We start from the raw sequence: 22999 nt of genomic DNA on the forward strand, positions 1-22999 counted from the left end.
CTTCTTTATTCTGGGGATTTATTTGCCTTCTATAATTGAAACTTTGTTGCCATCACTGGCACTCCGAGCTCTGAGGCCCCTGTGGCTGAAAGCGGGTATCTGGGGTTTGTTTAGCTTCTATAATTGAAACATTGTTGCTTTCGGGCTCAGAGCCAGGCCTCGGCAGGCGGGGAAACCTTGGCTTCCTCCATCACTGGAGCAAGCAAGCCTCATGTTCGCTTCAGCTGCGTGGCTGCCGGCCGCCATCTTTGTTGGCAGTTAATTTACATATCGCCCTGATTAGCCAATGGGAAGCATAGCGGAGGTATGGTTAATTACCCTTTTTGTCTTTTATTAGATAGGATAGTATTCCATTGTGTAGATGTGCCACAGTTTTCTAATCCATTCATCTGCTGATGGGCACTTACGCTATTTCCAAATCTTAGCTATTGTAACTTGTGCTGTTATGAACATTGGGGTGCATATGTCCTTTCTGATTGGTGTTTCTGATTTCTTTGGATATATTCCTAGAAGTGGGATTACTGGGTAAAATGGCAATTCCATTTTTAATTTTTTGAGGAAATTCCATACTGTTTTCCACAGTGGCTGCACCAGTCTGCATTCCCACAAGCAGTGCACGAGGGTTCCTTTTTCTCTACATCCTCACCATCACTTGTCTTTTGTCGATTTGTTGATGACAGCCATTCTGACAGGTATGAGATGGTATCTCATTGTCGTTTTGATTTGCATCTCTTGGATGATTAGTGACTTTGAGCATGTTTTCATATGTCTCTTGGCCTTCTGTATGTCCACTTTCAAAAAGTGTCTAAGTCCTTTGCCCATTTTTTTATTGGATTGTTTATCTTCCTTTTGTTACGATGTATGAATTCCCTATAAATTTTGGAGACTAGGCCCTTATCAGAGATAACATTGGCAAATATGTTCTCCCATGCAGTGTGCTTTCTTGTTTTGTTGATGGTTTCTTTTGCTGTGCAGAAACTTTTTATTTTGATGTAGTCCATTTATTTATTTTCTCCTTAGTTTCCATTGCCCTAGGAGCTCTACCAGTAAAGATATTGCTACATAAGTCTGATATTTTGCTGCCTATGGATTCTTCTAAGATGTTAATGGTTTCCCACCTTATGTTTAAGTCCTCTCCCATTTTGAGCTTATTCTTGTGTATGGTGTAAGTTGGTGGTCTAGTTTCATTTTTTTTTTTTTGCATGTGTCTGTCCAATTTTCCCAGCACCATTTATTGAAGAGACTGTCTTGACTCCATTGTATGCTCTTGCCTCCTTTGTCAAATATTAATTGAGCATAATGGCTTGGGTTGATTTCTGGGTTCTCTGTTCTGTTCCATTGGTCTATATGGCTGCCTCTTACATGCCCCCCACTGGGGATCGAGCCCACAACCCAGGCATGTTCCCTGACCGGAAATCGAACCATGACCTCCTGGTTCATAGCTCGACACTCAACCACTGAGCCACACTGGCTGGGCATCAGCTTCCATTTCTTAATCTCTAAAGAAAGGGATTCCCTACTTATGATTAGAGAGATAGCAGGTATTTAATAAAAATATCTGGGTACAAGCAGAGAAGCGTGGATATATGGTCATGAATTCTATAAAGAACAGCAGTTAGACCTCAACTACAACTACTGAAAACTGCTCCATTGAAGTGCACACAACAGTGGGAGTTTTAAGGTATATTTTCCATATTTTATTACACTTTCAGCCATAATAGTAACTTTAAGGTTTCTCACTAGTTATCTCGGAGCATACTTCAAGTCCCACATTGGTCTTGATAGCAAGTAGCCTCACAGGGCAACCTGCCCTGCTCCCTCCCCAGGTTGTGCTCAGGAAATGGGATGTAATCTTTCCTCTAATTTCTGAGTTATGAAGAGAGAGCCATGTTCCCCAAGTGACAAATTAATAAAGCTAAAAACATGAAAAGTCTTGCACTGCAATCAAAACACTTACCAAAAACTAGCCCCGTCCATATTTGACAATATGAAAAATCCCTGCATGGAATGTCATGCATGTAAAGTGACTGTCGTTCACAATATTTTCCCACAGCCAAACCAACTTTCAAGGGTTAGCTAGAGGAAAGAATGAGGGAGACACTTGGGAAGAAATAAGTAGCATTCTTGACTCCCTTATTTAGACCACGAGGAGCTGCTGCTCAGCGGTGCCCACAGGAAACACAAAAACCCTCCTCTCCCCTCCCAAGTTCCTCACAGCCAACACCCCAGCCCCAAAAGATCTGGAGGAATCCTCTCCTGCCTTTCCCCTCATCCAGCAGGTCCTGCCTAGTCTTGCCCTAACCTCCTTTACTCTCAGTAAAGGAAAGGGTGGGTTGGCAATCTTAATCCTCTCAATTTGGGGCAGTTTTCTTCAGCTCCTGAAAGATCAAGGATAAGGCCACCTTGCATCGGGGCCAAGCCAGCTTAGAACACCTGTCTTCTCCAGCTTCTCACAACCTGGGTCTTTGTGCAATGAGACAGATATTAAGCCTCCTCCTTCAGGCCAAAGCTCAGTGTCCCTTCTCCCAGGTCCACAATAAAAGAGGCAGGAGGCAGCTAAGTCCTCTCACTGCACCTACTTCCAATATAGCAAAGTAGAAATTTCTGTCTAGCTGACAGAATGGCCTACAGTGGGCTAAGGGAATGGGGAAGGGCAAAGATCCAGACAAGGAGAAGGCAGAGGCCAAAATGAATGGCATGGGGTACCAGGAAAAGGCTCTCCCCATATGCCAGGCCCCCCTGCACTCCCTTGAGTCCCTCCTTCCTGTGGAAGGGTTGTAGAGCACGAAGGTTACAAAGGACCTGAATCAAGTGCTATCTTTACCACTTACTGCCTGTGGAGTCTTCAGCAAGGTCATTAATGTCTCATCTGTAAGCACATCTTCCACTCAGTCCTCAGCAAATGTTAACACCAAATTCATGCTATGTGCCAGACACTGCTTACGTGCTGGGGATACCAGTAAATAAAACCACCCCAACTACCTGGGGGTGGGGAGATTACAATGATGGGGGTACGGGGGAGAATGAGAGGAACAAGGTAAGAATAAATAACAGATAATAGTACCCACCTCTCAGAGTCATTCTGGGTATGAACAGGACCATTATGGATAAAGTACAGGGCACAGGATCTAGTAAATGGTAAGGGGTTGGCACACAGCACTTGCCGTTAGCAGTGATCGCTGGCCAAGAGGAAAGAAGATCCATGCTGGCCTTGGGGTCCCCAGGTGTTCTAGGGCTTGCTCGGGGCAATGCGTAGAGTCGTGAGGGAAAACCCAGGACCCTTGGAGGGGTAAGAGTCCCACCCACCACCTACCAATTTATGTGGCACAACAGGTACGTAGTTATTCATTTAAACTTGTAAACAAAGCAAGAAAATGTAAAAAGCCCCAGGACAAGTCCATGTAAGGTATGAGTAAATAGCAGGAAGAGACCCTATTAAGTAAAGGCTTGTGTAAACTTTCTCAGTAAGTGTGAAAGATGTAAGGCAAACAGGCATTGTCCAGGAAGGCCATCAGAACCTCATCCTGGTCCAAGCACACACTTTGCAAATACTAAAGCAGGCGAGCACATCATTCCTTCCACCCTCACTTACAACATTTATCATTAGACAGAAGGAACAGACAGTAGCTGCCTCCTCAGCCAAAACAACAGGAACAGCCACTCAAGATTCCAAGGTGCATTCCTTCACACAATGTGCAATCTGATGCTGGCTAATACCCAGGGCTTCTGAGCGATAGGAAGCTCTCCCCAGGCAACAGGGACTGACACAGCAACTCCGAAACAACCCAACTCCTAAAAGGTGAAAGTCACCGGCTTCAAAGAAGCTTTTGATTTCTCCCACTGCTCCTCCCCACCCCCGTGTTCAAACAGATATACTGGGCAACAAGTCTCTGAATACTGACTTTCAAATGAAAATAAACATAACCATGGAGGTTTAGAGTCAGCAGATATGAATCCCAGGGTGCCTGTGTCACTGGGCCAGCAGTAGGAGGGCCGAGAGCTACAAGACAAAAACAACCATGGGATGCTTTCCATAGCACTCAGTCCTGAATGCTGGGGTCCCTGGACTTTTACCCATGGAGTTCTGCCCCAGGTGTTCCTTATTTTTATTAATATAAGCTCCCTGACATATTCCCTCATATGTGTTTTATTATATCTCTTACAAAAGGAGGCCTCTATGTCGTGTTCTGCATCACATGTGGTAGCTGATGTTCTTAATAAATAATGGCCACCCACCACCAAAGCAAAAAGTGAAAACACTTTGGGGAAAATAACTAGAGGCTAGTATTTTAATTGCTAAAGTATTTACTATTTTCAAAGCACTAGATATGCATGCCATGGCTACTTTTAAATGGACTTATGTTTTTAACGGAATGATAACATCAAAAAATTATTTCTTTAGTTGGTATTTTATATTCCATTTATTGTACTCCATACAATATAAATGTTTATATTAGACATTTGCTTATTTGACTTTGGGCATTAATTTAACAGCCTACAACTTCTAAAGCAAAGGGACAATTACATTTCTATCTATGAAAAGATAGGTTTAGATATAGATGGATAAATAGGTAGACAGATATTTACGTTTCTGTTTCTATCTACAGTATATATAATAAATATTATGTCAATTCTCCATTTTGTATTATACCATCCCATCTTTCCAAAGAGCTGTGCAGTGTCCTTTTAAACAGAGATTTGAGCTTCTACTTTCTTTAAGCTTAAGAGAAAGTATGGTCACTCATTCAGTTTTACAGTGATTTTAGAAACCAAATTAAGAATGTCAATGTTGGACAATGACATGTTTGTTGTTACAAATTTGGATAATGAAGAATCTGTTTTCACTTATCAATTTAATAAACATTTTAAAGATCTATATACCAAATACTAGCAGGCTTATAATCAAATTGTCTTCATAGGTTGCCATAGGGATTTACAATGTCACTTAGTAATACATCACCAAGAGCCAGAAAGGGGCTGATAATTTTAATTCCAATTTTAATGAACCTGCCATTAAAAAGGTAACTCAAAATATGATATAGAGCAGTGGTTCTCAACCTTCCTAATGCCGCAACCCTTTAATACAGTTCCTCATGTTGTGGTGACCCCCAACCATAAAATTATTTTCATTGCTACTTCATAACTGTAATTTTGCTACTGTTATGAATCGTAATGTAAATATCTGATATGCAGGATGTATTTTCATTGTTACAAATTGAACATAATTAAAGCATAGTTATTAATCACAAAAACAATATGTAATTATATATGTGTTTTCCAATGGTCTTAGGCGACCCCTGTGAAAGGGTCGTTCGACCCCCAGAGGGGTCGTGACCCACAGGTTGAGAACCACTTATATAGAGGGACTTATCAACCAAGTTTCATTTTTAATAGCAAAGATCATTGTTTTCTAAATGATACTTGATTTTCAGTGACTGCATTCCACTGGCTCAGGAATCTCTGCAGAGAAAGAGCATGGCAGCTGGATGTGGACAAATGAATTCATTTAGAGCTATAGAATATGGTGCTTTCTGATACCAATATCTGATTCTTTTGTTATAAAACTTATAAAGGGATATCACCAAGATAATAAAATAGGAAGCCCCAGACCTCAATCCCCCACAGAGGCAAAAACTTAACAATATACAGTCCAAAAAGCCTTTATGACAAATCCAGAAACCAGCGAGGAAGTCGCAATAACCCCAGGTGAGTAAGTACCCCGGGTGAACACAAAGCCAAGAACAAGTACCCCGAAATGAGTAAGAAAAGCTACTGTATTTCATCTGCAATAGCTTCCCCTAAGCCAGTAAAGCTCAGTTAATCAGGAAAACACATCCAACTCATGGCTTCTCCCTTGGGAGGGAAAGAGAAGAGTAAAATGCACATCCAATATCTCAGCTTTTGGGGGACTGCCTAAGGAACTGGTTCCTGTCTTACCTGACTCAGAACTGATGAGGAACTGGCATATTTTGAATGCTTAGGGACTATTGAGAATAAAAGGAGTTCAGCAGCTTACTTGGTATCAGAGAACCTGCAGTACTAACAGACACCCACTATATGAGAAGAGATGACAGTCTCCTGAAAATGAAATCAGCAAACCTCTCTAACTGTGAAATTATATGCACAGGACCAGAGAAGACATATCCCCATAAAAGGATCAATACCACCAATAACAACCCTAAGAATCACTACCTAGGCTGATCAGAGAAAGTTTTCCCCTATCTGAAGCCAGTCCATAAGGACTGGGAGAGGAGCCTGGTTTTATTTTTAATGCACAAATAACAATAAAAATAGCAAGGCACATAAAGAAACAAGGAAACATGGACGAATTAAAGAAATAAAATTAATTCCCAGAAATTGGCCCTTAAAGAAATGAAAAGCTATGAATTCAAAATTATCATCTCAGTAAGCTCAATGTGATATAAGAAAACACAGACAGACAACTGAACAAAATCAGGGAAACAGTGCATGAACAAAATGAGAATATCAATGAAGAGACAGAAACAAATCCAGGAGCTGATGAATACAATAACTGAATTGAAAAATTCACTAGAGAGGATCAACAGACTTGACCAAGCAGGAGAAAAAATCAGCAAACTTGAAGACAAGTCATTTGAAATTATTAAGTCAGAGGAATAAAAAGAAAAAAGAACAAAGAAAAGTAAAGAAAGTTAAAGGAATTATGGGACACCATATGTGAATCAATATATGCATTATGGGATTTTTTAGAAGGAGAAGAGAGAATGGGACAAAAAGCTTATGTAAAGAAGGAATGACCAGAAACTTCATAAATCTGGGGAAGATAATGTACATTCAAATTCAAGAAGCTTAAAAGACTACAACTAGCATTAACCCAAAGAGGCCTACACACATTATAATCAAACTGTCAAAAGTCAAAGACAAAGAAAGAACTTGAAAGCAGCAAGAGAAAAGTACCGATCTTGTGAAAGGGAGCTTCTATAAGATCAAGAACAGATTTCTCAGCATACAGGCTAGAAAGCAGAGGGAAGAAATATTCAAAGTGCTAAAAGAAAAAGCTGCCAACCAAAAATACTATAACTGGCAAAGCTGTCCTATAAAAATGGAGAAATAAAGAACTTTCCAGATAAATAAAAGCTGAGGGACTTCATCACCAATTGACCTCCCTTATAAGAACTGCTAAAGAAAGTCCTTCAAGTTGAAATGCCAGATAGCAACTGGAATGCATATAAAAATATATAGCTTTCTGGTAAAGGTAAATATACAAATTCAGAAACCTATAATACTGCAACTGGGGGTGCCTACATCATTTTTAATTCTGGTGTACAATTTATAAGATGAAAGCATAAAAAATAATTATAACTGCTCATATAATTTGGGACATTGATAACATAAAGGGAAGTGTACAGGAATAGAGTTGTTCTATGCAGTTAAAGTAAGTTGTTGTTACAGTTTTTGTTTTTCTTTTTTTATTAAAGAGTTTTTTAAATTGACTTTTAGAGAGAGAGGAAGGGTAAGGGAAAGAGAAAGAGAAACATCGACATGAGAACATAACATTGATCAGTTGCCTTCTGCACACCCCTATTGGGGGTCCAGCCTACATCCCAGGCATGTGCCCTGACCAGGAATCAAACCAGCAACTGCCAGGTGCATGGGATGATGCCCAACCAACTGAGTGACACCAGCCAGGGCCAAGTTGTTACAGTTTAAAATAGATTGCTATAAGGTATTTTATGTAATCCCACAAAGCAAATACCTATAAAGAAGATGCATATAAGAAAATAAGAAAAAAAATCAAAGCATGTCACTACAAAAACAAAAAAATCAATGAAACACAGATGAAGACAGCAAGGAAGAAGAGAAACAAATAACTTCAAGTCATACAGAAAATAGCAAATTGGCATACAGCTAAAACAGCAGAAATGTATTGCATTAAATGCTTACATTAGAAAATATAGGTTTCAGACCAGTTATCTAAGGTTATATCTTAACTAGAAAGAGAAGTATAAATTAAATCCACTGTAAGCAGAAGAAAAGAAATAAGGCTAACAACAGATATCAGTAAAATATAAAACAAAAATAACTAGAGAAAAATCCAACTAGAGGTGTACAGGAGTTGGTTCTTAGAAAATATTAGTAAAATTCATAAACCACTAGGAAACTAATTAAAGAAAAAAGAGAGCCAAAACCGGTTTGGCTCAGTGGATAGAGCGTCAGCCTGCGGACTGAAAGGTCCCAGGTTCGATTCCGGTCAAGGGGCATGTACCTTGGTTGCGGGCACATCCCCAGTGGGAGGTGTGCAGGAGGCAGCTGATCGATGTTTATCTCTCATCGATGTTTCTGACTCTCTATCTCTCTCCCTTCCTCTCTGTAAAAAATTAATAAAATATATTTTAAAAAAAGAAAAAAGAGAAATATATATAAATTATGAACATTAGGAATAAAGAAGACTCACCAATAAAAATCCCAGATAGTAAAAGGACAATAAAAGAATGCTATAAATAACTTTATTCTCATCAATTGAAAAATATGACATGAGCCTGCCTTGTGATAAATGACATGACAAATTCCTTGAGAGACACAAACTTCCAAAGTTCACTCTGGTAGAAATAGATAACCCTAATAGTCCTATATCTACTAAAGAAACTGAATTCACTGTTTAAAAACTTTCAACTAGGGAACCTGAGGCCTATATAGTTTCACTGGGGAATTCTATAAAACATTGGAAAAAAACAAAATCAGTCCCATACAAACTCTTCCAGAAGGTAAAAGCAATGGGAACATTTGCTAACACATTTATGAAGCCAATATTATGCCAATATGAAAACCAGATGAAGAAATGACAAGAAAATAGCCCTGGCCAATGTAGCTCAGTGGCAGAGCGTTGGCCCATGCACCGAAGGGTGAGAGGTTCGATTCCCGGTCAAGGGCATGTACCCAGGTTGCAGGTTCGTTCCCGGGTCTCAGTCAGGGTGCATGCAGGAGGCAACCAATCAATGTTTCTCTCTCACATCGATGTTTCCCTCTCTCTATCTCCCTCCCTTCCACTCTCTCTAAAAAAAAAAAAAAAAAGACAAGAAAAAACTTCAGATGAACAGCCCTCGTGAACATAAATGTGAGAATTCTCAATGAATATTAGCAAATTAAATCCAAAAAGGATAATATATCATGACCAACTCAGGCTTATTATGGGCATGATGTAAGGTTCGTTCAATATTCTAAAATCCTATGTAATAAAAGCCTAATATGTAAATTATCTCCTTGGGCAGTCGTTCGACCGGGAGACCAGGAGTTCGACCGTTTGCTATGACGTGCACTGACCACCAGGGGGCAGCGTGGAACATGGTGGGCGACGCAGTGCCCAGGTTGTGCGGGGGGGAGTTGCGACCTCTCGCTGGCTACCTGGGGACAGGGGTGACAGGAATAGAAGTGCAGTGAGAATGCAGGGTGTCCACCAAGCTCGCTCTCACTCCCCCTGCTACCCTCCCCTGGGACGCCAGGGCTGCCGCACTCAGGTACCGGGCACCCATGATGAGCCTGCCCCACACCCATGCAGCCTCTTCCAAATGAGACAGGCTGCAGCTGCTGGGACTGCAGGGGCCAGTCGGGCTCCCTGTGGGTTCACACAGGAGCCAGTCTGCAAGGCCAGCCGGGAGAGAGCATACTGCCCGCCCAGCTTCCATGCAACATCACTGGGCAGCCCAGATGCCCATGTTGCGCCCCAGCCCGCGGCGTCCCCAGCCATGCTCACTGCATCTCCATGTGGGGACTGGGCACCGTGACTCAGGCGGAGGGGGATGTGCAGGGGCCCAGCATCCTAGGTGCTGCCCAGGGCCCAGAGGTTAGCTGGGACCTGCCCTTCTATGCCAGATGCTTCGATCACCGGCCAGGCCTAGGGACCACACCCATGTACAAATTTCATGCACCGGGCCTCTAGTAAACCAATAAAATTCATAACAACAGAATAAAGAAGAAAAAACATGATCACCTAAATAGATGCAGAAAAACCATTTGACAAAATTCAAAATTCAACATCCATTCATGATACCAACTCTCAACAATCTAAGAATTAAAGGGAACTGATAAAAGATATTTAAGAAAAACTAACATCATAATTAGTGATGAAAGACTGAATGCTTTCCACCCCCATAACAAGAAATAAGACAAAGATGCTCACTCTTACCATGCCTATTCAAGATCCTAGATGGTCTAACAGTAAGTTAAGAAAAATAACTAAAATCAATTAAAAAATAAAACTCTACTCACAAATACAACTGTTTACACAGAAAATCCTGAAGAATCTACAAAAGAGCTACTAGAACTAATGAGTAAGTTTAGCAAGGTCACATGATATAAGATCAATATACAAAAATTAACTATATTACTACATACTAGCAATGAATAATTGGAAGTTGAAAAATTGTTAGTTAAAGTACCATGTCTATTTATGTATAAATCTAACAAAACGTGTAAGACCTATATGCTGAAAACCACAAAACACAATGAGACAGATTTTTTTAAAGACTAAGTAAGTGTAGAGATGCACTGTGTTCATGGATGGATGGAGCGTCGGCCTGCGGACTGAAGGGTCCCGGGTTCGATTCCGGTCAAGGGCATGTGCCTGGGTTGCGGGCACATCCCCAGTAGGAGATGTGCAGGAGGCAGCTGATCGATGTTTCTCTCTTATCAGTGTTTCTAACTCTCTATCTCTCTCCCTTCCTCTCTGTAAAAAATCAATAAAATATATTAAAAAAACAATAAGTGTAGAGATGCACTGTGTTCATGGATTGGAAAATTCAATTTTGTCAAGATGTCAATTCTCTTCCAAGTTGGTCTATATATTTATACAATCCTATGATCTCTGCAGGATTATTTTTTTTTTTAGAAATTGACAAGCTAATTCTAAAATGTAAAGCAAAGTGACTAAGACTAGCCAAAATAATTTGAAAAAGAACAAATTTGAAGAATTCACACTGGCAAAGTGTCACAGACCCATACATCAGTGGAATAGAACAGAGTTCAGAAATAATCTCTCATATATATAGTAAACTGATTTTTAAACAAAGTTCAAAGGCAATTCAATAGAAAACTGATAGTCTTTTCCAAAAAATGACATAAAAACAACTGAATGACCTTTTACCCTGTACTAAAAGCAACTAAAAATTGATCATAAATATACATGTAAAATATAAAACAAAGAAAGCCCCTAGAAGAAAATATAGGAGAAAAATCTTTGTGACCTTGGGTTAAATAAAGATTCCAAAGACAGAACAGAAAAAGCATAATCCAAATGGACTCCATGAAAATTAAAAACTGCTGCTTTTCAAAAGTCACTATCAAGAAAACAAAAACAGAACGGAAGATGGCTGCCGACAGGAAGGCAGACTGCAAGATAGTGTGAGAGGGAGAGAACGAAAGGAGAGAGTGTGGACGTACGGGGAGGGTATATTTGTGGGTGAAGGACAGCTATACTCCAAGGGACTGTTGGGGACTGCCAGACTGGGCTCCCCTGACCGGGAAGCCTCCACTGCTGCTGAAATCTCTCCCAGAGCGACCAGCTCTACCGTGGAGACCGTGCCATCCTGAAGGGGAGAGTGGCTGTTATTGGAAACCTATAAATCCTGGGAATCTACAACAACACCACCCAGGGAACAGCTGCGAACCCAGGAACACCGGATGTCTAGCAGAGCGAATACGCAGACTTGGATGAGCTCTGCACCTCCTCACGGAAAGGTCAGATTTCGGCTAGGAAAAGGAGAGAGAGAGCTACAAAACCAGACACCGGAGAAGAGAGATCCTGGGGAGACAAAGAAAGAGCCCACATATGAAAGAAAAGGAGGCATCACCAGAAAAGGGAAGTAAACGAAATGGAGGCAAGCAATATGTCAGATAAAGAATTCAGAGAAATGGTCATAAGGTCGCTGAAAAGAATGGAAGACAAATTCAACAATATGTGTAAAAACCAAGAGGAAATGAGGAAGAACCAAGAAGAAATGAAAAATGACATTGCTGCTATAAGGAACTCAATAGAAAGCATCAACAGTAGACTAGAAGAAGCAGAGGACCGCATCAGTGAACTAGAAGACAAGGTAGGAAAAAATACCCAAGCAGAGCAGCATCTAGAAAAAAAAACTTAAAAAACAGGAGAGCCTAAGGGAACTTTGGGACAACATGACACGAAACAGCATCCACATAATAGGGGTGCCAGAAGGAGAGGAAACTGAGCAAGGAACAGAAAACCTGTTTGAAGAAATAATGACAGAAAACTTCCCTGATATATGGAAGAAAAAACTCACACAAATCCAAGAAGCTCACAGAGTCCCAAACAAAATGAACCCTAAAAGACCACCGCCAAGGCACATTATAATTAAACTAGAGGCCCGGTGCACAAAAATTTGTGCACTCGGGGGGAAGTCCCTCAGCCCTGCCTGTGCCCTCTCGCAGTCTGGGATCCCTCGGGGGATGACCACCTACTGGCTTAGGCCTGCTCCCCGGGGGGTCGGGCCTAAGCTGGCAGTCAGACATCCCTCTGGCAGCCCGGGAGCCCTCGGGGGATGTCCACTTGCCTGCAGGGAGCAGGCCTAAGCTGCACTCGGACATCCTTAGAGCTGCTGAGGAGGCAGGAGAGGCTCCCACCACCACCGCTATACTGGCAGCCATCAGCCTGGCTTGTGGCTAAGCAGAGCTCCCCCTGTGGGAGAGCACTGACCACCAAGGGGCAGCTCCTGCATTGAGCATCTGCCCCCTGGTGGTCAGTGTGTGTCATAGTGACCAGTCATTCCCAGTGGTTCTGCTGTTAGGGTCAATTTGCATATTACCCTTTTATTATATAGGATTGGCAAACACCAATGACAAAGAATCTTAAAAGCGGCCAGAGAGAGACAGAAAGTTACCTACAAAGGATCCCCCATCAGACTGGCGACTGATTTCTCAACAGAAACACATCAGGCAAGAATAGAATGGAATGAAATATACAAAGTCATGCAAAGCAAGGGTCTGAATCCAAGAATACTGTACCTAGCAAGGCTATCAATCAAAATTGAGGGTGAAATCAGGAGCTTCACAGACAAAAAAGGACTAAGGGAGTTAATTACCACCAAACCAGCAATGCAAGAAATGCTAAAGGTCTGCTGTAAAAAGAAGAAATAGGAAACGAAGAAGGAACACAGGTGTAAAGAATAAAAATGGCAACAAATAAGTACCTATCAATAATAACTTTAAATGTAAACGGATTAAATGCCCCAATCAAAAGACATAGGGTATCTGCGTGGATAAGAAAACATGACCCACATATCTGCTGTCTACAGAAAACCCACCTCAGAAAAAAGGACTCACACAGACTGATGGTGAAGGGATGGAAAAAGGTTTTTCAGGTGAATGGAAATGAAAAAAAAGCTGGGTTAGCAATACTTACATCTGACAAATTAGATCTCAAAGTGAAGGACATAACAAGATAAGGAAGGCCACTTCATAATAATAAAGGGAGCAATCCAACAAGAAGAAATGACTCTGGTAAACATATATGCACCCAATACAGGAGCACCCAAATACATAAAAAAAACTTCTGGAGGATATCAAGGGAGAGATTGACAGCAATACAGTCATAATAGGGGACTTTAATACCCCACTATCACCACTGGACAAATCCTCTAAACAAAAACTCAGCAAAGAAACATCAATCCTAAATGACTCACTAGATCAGATGGAATTAATTGACATCTTCAGAACATTTCACCCCAAAGCCACAGAATATACATTCTTCTCAAGTGCACATGGGTTATTTTCAAAGATAGACCATATATTGGGTCACACGCAAAGTCTCTTCAAATTCAACAAGATAGAAATCATATCAAGCATCTTCTCAGATCACAATGGCATAAAACTTGAAATCAACTACAATAAAAAAAAAATCAAACACCTGGAGGCTAAATAGCATGCTATTAAACAATGACTGGGTTACCAGAGAGATCAAAGAAGAAATAAAAAGCATCATGGCAACAAATGACAATGAAAATACAACAATCCAAAATCTATGGGACACAGTGAAAGCAGTCTTGAGAGGGAAGTTCATAGCTCTACAAGCCTACCACAAAAAAACAATAAACAATGATAATAAATTACCTACCCTACAACTCAAAGAGTTAGAAAGAGAGCAACAAGAAAAGCTCAGTGTAAGCAGAAGGAAGGAAATAATAAAGATCAGAGCAGAGATAAAGGAAATAGAGACCAAAAAACAATACAAAAGATCAACAAAACCAAGAGCTGATTTTGGAAAGCTAGTGGTGGAGAAAATAAACAAGATTGATGAACCTCTAGCCAGGCTCACCAAGAAGCAAAGAGAGAGGACTCAAATAAACAAAATCAGATATGAAAGAGGTGAAATAACAATCGATCCACAGAAATACAAACAATTATGAAAAAATACTACGAACAACTCTATTCCAAACAAAAAGGACAACCTAGACAAAATAGACATATTCTTAGAAGAAAACAAAAATATTGGGAGAAAATGTTTACAAAACACATAACTGATAAATGGTTTTTGTCCATAATATATACATAAGGAAATATCAAAATTCAATAATAAGAAACACAACCACCCCATTTTTTTTTAATAAGCAAAAGTTTTAAACAGACACTACACCAACTAAGATTATATGAATGGCAAATAAAGAGGAAAATATACTCAATGTCATTATTGAAATGCAAATGAAAGCCACAATAAGATGCTGATAAAAATATATGAGAATGAGGAAAAAAACCACCCTAATAATATCAGTATGCACAACAACTGACACTCTCATACATTGCAAACAAGAATGCAAATGCTAGAGCCACTTTGGAAAACAATGGCTCTAGTTTCTTACAAAGATAAACATATACTTATTATATGCTGAGCAATTCCACTCCTAGGCATTTACCCAAAAGAAATAAAGTAAATGTTCATTTATAAAAATGTGAACACAAATGTTTACACCAGCTTTATTCATAATTGCTAAAAATTGGGAACAAACCCAATGTTCTTCTACTGGTGAATGGATAAGACAAACTGTGGAATACTCCTCAGTAAAAAGAAACAAATTACTGATAACCACAACATATATGCACCTAAAATTCATTTTACTCTGTGAAAGAAGTCCAACTCAAAGACTGTATATGGCATAATTCCATATTATGTAACATTACAAAAAAGGAAAAACTATGGGACAAAAACAGACTGGGAGTAGTCAGGGCCTGGGGAAGCAGGAGAGGACATTAATTGCAAGGGGACTGAGGGCACACAGAGGATAATGGGAATGTTGTAAAGCTTGAAAGTGATCATGGTGGTGCCTGGATTGTATGCAATGTCAAAACACTTAGAACTAAACACTAAAATCGGTGAATTTTATTTTATGTAAATTATACCTTAGCAAATTTGATTTTAGAATTTTTTTTTAAACACATGGAACAGAAAAATTGAAATTCAATTTTCAATGCACACTCCTATATATTCTCAAGGCTGGCATCCCACATGCCCTTTGCTACTACATCCCTCACCTCCACCCATACCTCCATCCTACCAAAAGGATTACTCTGAGCCTCAGTGAACCAAAACAAAATTCCACCAAACTCCCATCCTTTAAGGAAATATAAAGGCTAAAATGTAAAGTCTAGCCCTAGCCAGTTGCTCAGTGGATAGAGCCTTGGCCTGCAGACTGAAGGGTCACAGCTTTGATTACAGTCAAGGGCACGTACCTCGGTTGCAGGCTCTATCCGGGCCTGCACAGGAGGCAACCAATGTGTCTCTCTCACACCAATGTTTCTCTTTCTGTGTCTCTTCCTCTCCCTTCCACTCTCTCTAAAACAAACAAAAAAATCAATGGAAAATATCCTCAGGTGAGGATTAAAAAAATAAATAAATAAAAATAAAACGTAAAATCTAAAAACATTAGTATTCCCATGAACCAGGAGGTCACGGTTCAAAATTCCCAGTCAGGGCATATGCCTAGGTTGTGGGCTGGATCCTCAATGGGGGTGTGTGCAGGAGGTAGCCAATCAATGATTCTCTCTCATCATTGATGTTTTGATCTCTCTCTCCCTCTCCCTTCCTCTCTGAAATAAAAATAATAATAAATAAATAAATATTAATAAACACTGCTTCTTGTAATTACTAACAGAGTCTGAAAGTCCTTATCAAAATGACTAGCATTTTCAAAATTTTAAAGATAAAGTGCAAATGCAAATTCTGATAATCTGCATGGATAATATAATTTTTACTTCTAGATTTCAGCTATTGTCTTGATTTTTGTGTTAGGAAATTCCAGTTAAACTTCATAATTCTATAACTCATTCCATGGCTCCTACGAGCTACCTCAGTCTCAAGTCTTAAATTCCAGAGATTAGATAGAACCTCTGTACCGTAGCTAATGAGCCTTAATGCTCTTTAAGAGTCAATGCTTTAGACAGGCTTTTCAGGATAAAGTTATTTTTCCAGAATAGTGGCTTTTCTTGCCAGGCAAGATTTGATCTCTAAATTGCACTAGGTTCTAACAATTCAGGTTTCATTCTTGCACACTCCCACCGTTCAGCACAGAATTAGGAAACTCTGACCCATGCTCCTGCCCACTGGGGTTTGGGTCGAAAAAAAATCCACCATGGAGATTTACACTCACATTTCTGGGACTTTCACCCTTGGGGACACAGCAACATCTATAATTGGGTTGTTTGTCATTAGAGAACAGTGGCAACAATGTGGTTTTATTCGCTTGTTAATTCGCAAGCTCTGCCTCCTGCTTTTGAACAATTCCCTAAAGTAATGATACTTTTATTTGCCTTTAAAAAATATGTCCAAAGAGCCTAGATTAATTTATAAATCGTAAAAAGGAGTTCCAAGAGTTGACAAGAAGGTACAGCTACGAAGAAGTCTCTGGACACTAAGATGAGGAAGCTTAACAAGGCCTGGTGAGTAGATGCAAGACAGGTGATCATGGCCTTTTGATCCTTCAGCTTTAATGTCATTCTTAGGTTAAACATCACATAATATACATAACGACTGTTTTCAGTCTAAAAATTATACTTCTATCTGACAAAGTCTTGGGCAAATCATGCTATAAGAAATATTCTAAGTTTTATTTATTTTTTAAAATATATTTTATTGATTTTTTTACAGAGAGGAAGGGAGAGGGATAGAGAGTTAGAAACATCTATGAGAGAGAAACATCAATCAGCTGCCTCCTGCACACTCCCCTACTGGGAATGTGCTCACAACCAAGGTACATGCCCTTGACCAGAATCGAACCTGCGACCTTGAGTCCGCAGGCCGGTGCTCTATCCACTGAGCCAAACTGATTAGGGCAGAAATATTCTAAGTTTTAAATAAAAACCTTGATACAAAATACTACTTAAACAGTAAAATGTCAACTATGTTAGAGAAAGGCAGAAAATAAATAGAAGCAATGGAAAGAAGTACGAACACACAAAACTATTAAAACATTTTTGAATAGTGGACCTAATCAGTATTTTCCTAAAATTTATTTTTCGTTAAAATGTATTTTTAACATCCTGAATTGTTAGAAACCTAATAAAATTTAACAAACACATGGTATAGCATTAAGCAGGCTTTGATTTGGGAATTTTATTTGCTTATTTGTTTGGTAAGCAAGGAGAAATTAATATGCATTAGTTGCAAAATTTGGAAAATCAAATTTGCTGCATGTCATATAAAGAAATGTGTAAACATGCCCAAGAAAATCAGTCAAGGCATCAGACAAAAATGAAATCTCAATTTTTTTCCCTTACCCATTTTTTATTGATTATTTTCACTCTCCATTTAAACTCCTTCCCTGATATCTCAACATAATAAGGACCATATAGGACAAACCTACAGCCAACATCATACTCAATAGGCAAAAACTAAAACCATTTCCTCTAAGAACAGGAACAAGACAGGGATGTCTGCTTTCCCATGTCTTATCATAGTGATCAGACAAGAAGAAGAAATAAAAAGCATCCAAATTGGAAAGGAGGAAGTAAAACTGTCATTATTCGCAGATGACATGATATTGTACATAGAAAACCCTAAAGATTCCACCAAAAAACTACTAGATTTAATAAATGAATTTGGCAATGTAGCAGGATACAAAATTAACACCCAGAAATCAATGGCTTTTTTATACAACAATAATGAATTCTCAGAAAAAGAAACTAAACAATCTCATTTACCATTACAACAAAAAATTAAGATACCTATGAATAAACCAAGGAGGTAAAAGACTAGTACTCCAAAAACTACAGGACATCGAAAAAAGAGATAGAGGAAGATATAATCAAGTAGAAGAATATACCATGTTCATGGATTGGTAAAATCAACATCATACTACCCAAAGCAATCTATAGATTCAATGCAATCCCTATTAAAATACCAATGCCATATTTCACAGACCTAGAACAATTACTCCAAAAATTTATATGGAACCAACAAAGACCCCAAATAGCCACAGCACTCTTAAGAAAGGAGAATAAAGTTGGAGGAATCACAATACCAGAGTTCAAGTTATACCAGAAAGCCACCGTAATCAAAACAGCCTGGTACTGGTGCAAGAAAGGCATATAGATGAATGGAACAGAACAGAGAACCCAGAAATCGACCCAAGCCATTATGCTCAATTATTTGATAAAGGAGGCAAGAGCATACAATGAAGTCAAGATAGTCTCTTCAATAAATAGTATTAGGAAAATTGGACAGATACATTTAAAAAAATGAAACTAGCCCACCAACTTACACCATACACAAGAATGAACTCAAAATGGATAAAAGACCTAAATGTAAGTCATGAAACCATAAGAATCCTAGAAGAAACCATGTTACAGATACATCTCCTAGGGCAAAGGAAACTAAGGAGAAAATAAACAAAGGGGACTACATAAAAATAAAAAGCTTCTGCACAGCAAAAGAAACCATCAGCAAAATGACAAGAAAGCCCACTGTATGGGAGAACATAGTTGCCAAAGGTACATCCAATATGGTGTTAATTTCCAAAATACATACAGAACTCATACAACTTAACAAAAGGAAGACAAACAAACCAATTTTAAAAAGGGCAAAGGACCTACATAGACACTTCTAAAAGTGGACATACAGAAGGGCAAGAGACATATGAAAAAGTGCTCAAAGTCACTGATCATCAGAGAGATGGAAATTAAAATGACAATGAGGTATCACCTCACACCTGTCATAATGGCTACCATCAGCAAATCCACAAATGACAAGTGCTGATGAGGATGTGGAGAAAAGGGAACCCTAGTACACTGCTGGTGGGAATGCAGACTGGTGCAGCCATTATAAAAAGCAGTAAGGAGTTTCATGAAAAAATTAAACGTGGAACTGCCATTTGATCCAGTGATCCCAATTCTAGGAATATATCCTAAGAAATCACAAACACCAATCAGAAAGGATGTATGCACCCCTATGTTCATAGCAGCACAATTTACAATAGCTAAGATTTGGAAACAGCCTAAGTGCCCATCAGTAGACGAGTGGATAAAAAAGCTGTGGTACATTTATACCATGGAATACTATGCAGCTGTAAAAAAAGAAGGATCTCTTACCATTTGAGACAGCATGGAGGGGCCTGGAGAATATTATGCTAAGTGAAATAAGTCAGTCAGAGAAAGACAAGTATCACATGATCTCACTCATATGTGGAATCTAATGAACAAAATAAACTGATGAACAAAAAATAGATCCAGAGACACAGAAACATAGAATCGATTGGGGCATCTCAGAGGGAAGGTGGGGAAAGGTGGGAAGTAATCAACCAAAGAACTTGTATGCATATATGCATAACCCATGGACACAGACAATAGGGTGGTGAAAGCCTAGGACGGGGGATAGGGGCAGGTTAGAATGGACCAATGGGGGGAAATAGGGGACATATGTAATACTTTCAACAATAATCACTCATATGTGGAATCTAATGAACAAAATAAACTGATGAACAAAAAAATAGATCCAGAGACACAGAAGCAGAGAATAGATTGGGGCATCTCAGAGGGAAGGTGGGGAAAGGTGGGAAGTAATCAACCAAAGAACTTGTATGCATATATGCATAACCTATGGACACAGACAATAGGGTGGTGAAAGCCTAGGACGGGGGATAGGGGCAGGTTAGAATGGACCAATGGGGGGAACTAGGGGACATATGTAATACTTTCAACAATAAAGATTTAATTTAAAATTAAAATTTAAAAAATAACTCCTCATTTCTTGAAGAGAACACTTAAACACTGCTGTTATATGGCAAGCACTTTATATATATTAACTTATAACATCTAAGTAACTCTTCAGGTTGGCACTTAGTATTCCCCAATAGGCTAGCTATACTTAACCTCTAGCCTTTCCTCACCTTTTCAGCTGCCATTCTACTCACTTACTGGACCACACTCACAGGTACCTCAAGTCCTCTCCTCACCTCTCTCTGAGACACTGTCCCCACCTCTGTCCTGGCCTCAACCCCAAAAATCCACTGTCAAAGACCAAGGTGGGCTCCAACCCCACCTTCATTAACCCTTCCCAATCTTCATGGTCCAAACTGCTTCCTTCCCATTATTCTTTGTGGTACTAGAAGTACAAACCATTTCTTTTGTTCTTTCACAAAGTTAAAAATATAATTTCAAAAAATTTTTAAACAATTTATGAAGAACACAATCTCTTACAGGAATTAAACCTAGTACAGCTTACATCATCTTTCTCTAGTATCCTCTCCCTACACTGCCTGACTCAAGAATTGTGCACCATAGATCCTGCTCAACAAGTAAATGCCATGTAAATACATCCATTTAATCCATACAACACAGACTGGCCTTAAAGAGCAGTTTTCAGTACCTACTACACATAGAGCAACATACATTATCCCATATCATTTGTTTACTGCCAAAATTGTACACAAATGGCTACATTATAAGATAGTTTATTGTATAAATTTATTAAGCATTTTCTATGTGCCAAGTACTGTGCTAGGCACTTTACATGCATAAGTTGGAATATTTTCCCAAAACTTTTCCATAAAAGTACCAGCTTTATATTCAAGTCATTTTAAAGTTATATTGTGGAGGTTCTCCATTTTTTGAAAAATAATATACTGTTTGGGGAAGAAGCATTAACCTAAACTAATTCAACATGGTAGTGTAGAAACCATCTGACAGAATCTAGTTTTTAAAATTGGACCAGAAAACAAAGAAATTTAACATCAGTGTATTAATGATTCCTGGGACATGACTTTACTATTTCTTGGGCTGCAAAATTTGTAAGTAAGCTTTATAAAGATCACTTTTTTTAAAAAAGGAACACAGCAAGTTGTTATGTTGTGGGACCACAAATCTCAAGCATACTACTGCAGGGAGAAAAAAACACATATAGGTCTGAAAATTCGTAGTTGAGTGAAAATAAAACTTCCAGTGCCATCATCATATATGGATTTTTTAAAGCATCTCAGAGGAAAGCAAAGATGTGCTCTGGAAAACATGTTCACATGTTCATATTTCATATCACATATATGGGTAATTATAGTATTTATTTCCACCATGTAAATATTACATATCAAATGGACCCCAAAAAGGATTGTTTTAATCTTCTCATTGGAAAAACAGAGCCTTGCCTTACATTGGGGTCCCCTTAGACATTGTGGTTCCTTCACAATCACCCAGTGCATGGGGTATGATGCCCATTTCACAGGTGAGGAAGTGGGCTCATTAAGAAACTTGCCAAAGTCACACAGCTGTTCAGTACAAAGTTGCCTGACTTAAAGTCTGTGTTCTCAACCACTGCCTCCATGCAGGCGGCTCCCACATGTCTGTGTTTGGGAGGATTGTTGGACATAAACTGTGTCTCCTCCTCCAGCAACATCAGCATAAAAAGCACACACTTCCTTAAGCATGTGTGAAGAGCCTTCTGTGCTGACCATGCTAGAAGCTTCCATGCTCTCTCTAGAAGCAAATCCTTGTACAGGCCTGCCACCACCTCAGTAAGGGTGAAACAGGTGGCACGTGAAGGCTAATTAAAGAAGCATCTATCTGATCCCTCCTCAATGCTACACAACTTTCACCACATAAAATAGAGATGAAAATAATAGAAAAGGTAAAGAACTGAAAAATAGGCCCCTGCTTATGTTCTGACTGATACACATTTGTTAAATGAACCAGAGAAATTTTAGAGCCACAAAGTCGAGATTCTAAGATTTCGTGTATTTGACCTGAATCTCAAGGCAGCAGCTGACCATAAAACACGTGTGCTCAAACTGCTGGGTTTGTTCCCAAATTCTCAGCTATGTTATATACCTAAAACTAATACAATATAATATTGAATGTAAACTGTAATTGAAAAAAAATTATTTTAAAAAATGGAATATAATCTCTCATTCAATAGAAAGATAAAACTGTCCAGAAAATCTATTTTTGCTCAAAATCCTAACACCTCTGAAAGATCATCATCCCAGTAGTTTAAAGCCCATAAGATGTTTTGATGATAACATTTCCTATCACAAAAATCCTAATTTTGCCCTGGCCAGTATGGGAGGATGGTTAGAGCATCGGTCTGCGCACCCAAGGGTCGTGGGTTCGATTCCCAGTCAAGGACTTATACCTGGGTTGCAGGTTCAATCCACAGCCCCAGTCAGGGTATGTGTGGGAGGCAACCAATACCTCTCTCTCTCTCTCTTTCTCTCTCTCTCTCTCTCCCCTCCCTCCCTCCCGCCCTTCCACTTTCTCTAAAAACTCAATGGAAAAAGTATCCTTGGATGAAGATTAACAACAACAAAAAAATCATCATAATTCTGACCTTCATGTTACAAGAGGTCCACACTTTTTTTAATCCTCACACGAGGATATGTTTTTTTTAATTGATTTGATAAAGAGAGAAATGCAGAGATAGAAAAACAATCCATCAGCTGACTCCCAGGGATCAAACTGGCAACTTAGGTATGTGCCCTGACTGGGAATCTAACCCATAACCTTTTGGTGTACGGGATGACACTCCAACCAGCTG

The 22999-nt window shown here is 39.3% G+C and overlaps 1 protein-coding gene across 3 annotated transcripts in view; it reads right to left on the reverse strand.

Annotated features, from left to right (window-relative positions):
- The window catches only part of CRYL1 (crystallin lambda 1), a 144925-nt gene that overhangs the window by 68464 nt on the left and 53462 nt on the right, over positions 1-22999 (reverse strand). The gene's annotated exons all lie outside the window — the stretch shown is intronic.

The sequence above is a fragment of the Myotis lucifugus genome, unplaced genomic scaffold, assembly GCF_000147115.1.
Source record: "Myotis lucifugus unplaced genomic scaffold, Myoluc2.0 scaffold_19, whole genome shotgun sequence".
NCBI lineage: Eukaryota > Metazoa > Chordata > Mammalia > Chiroptera > Vespertilionidae > Myotis > Myotis lucifugus.